The sequence below is a fragment of the Amia ocellicauda genome (genome assembly GCF_036373705.1).
Source record: "Amia ocellicauda isolate fAmiCal2 chromosome 11 unlocalized genomic scaffold, fAmiCal2.hap1 SUPER_11_unloc_3, whole genome shotgun sequence".
NCBI lineage: Eukaryota > Metazoa > Chordata > Actinopteri > Amiiformes > Amiidae > Amia > Amia ocellicauda.
Genome location: NW_027102661.1, coordinates 11,606 through 12,304, shown reverse-complemented (window position 1 = coordinate 12,304; position 699 = coordinate 11,606). Strand labels below are relative to the sequence as shown.

At 49.2% G+C, this 699-nt stretch overlaps 1 non-coding gene across 1 annotated transcript; it reads left to right on the top strand.

The window, feature by feature from the left end:
• The first annotated feature begins 626 nt into the window (after positions 1-626).
• On the top strand, positions 627-699 carry trnav-aac (transfer RNA valine (anticodon AAC)). Its single transcript has one exon. It is a non-coding gene; the product is annotated as a tRNA-Val (tRNA).

Genomic DNA, 699 nt, shown 5'->3' with positions numbered 1-699 from the left:
TGGACATGTTGAAGAAGCGGGATGTTTCTGATGCTGAGAATTAAAGAGGTATTGCCTAAAAGCAGCGCGGGTTCTTAAATAGAGAGGAGAGTTTCGGGGCGTTGCCTTCAGAGGGGTGGGGGTATTTATGGGTGGCCTTGATGTTCAGGGTTTTATGGGTGTACACTTTCTGACGGATATGACGTAGGAATAATTAAGGAAATAACTCTACCTAAAATCACGCCCCCCAATTATGACGTAGGAATATTAATAAGCTTAGGGCATACGTCATAACAAAATAGGCCGCGCCCAAAAAACCCTACTATCTACTCTTATGTAGTTGAAGGCGCAGTATAGCTCTGATAGTCTGGTGGTGACGGAAGACCACCAGCCGTTTGAACAAGCCATTCAGCATCACCTTGTTGGGCTAAGTGCAGGCACTGTCAGAGCGCAGGGCGTCCTGCCTTTGAAAGAGTTTCCGAAGTGTCCTGATGTGCCCTTTAGCAATGCCAAACAGGTCTGTGAAAATGGCATCCTTTCGCGGCACTTCAGACGCCATCTCACAGTCTAGCCGACCTGAAATGCCTGAGCCCGTTTTACCAGCAGGCTTCAACGGTAACCGTTTGAAGCAAGACGCGGCGGTGTCAGTTTCCGTAGTGTAGCGGTTATCACGTTCGCCTAACACGCGAAAGGTCCCCGGTTCGAAACCGGGCGGAAACA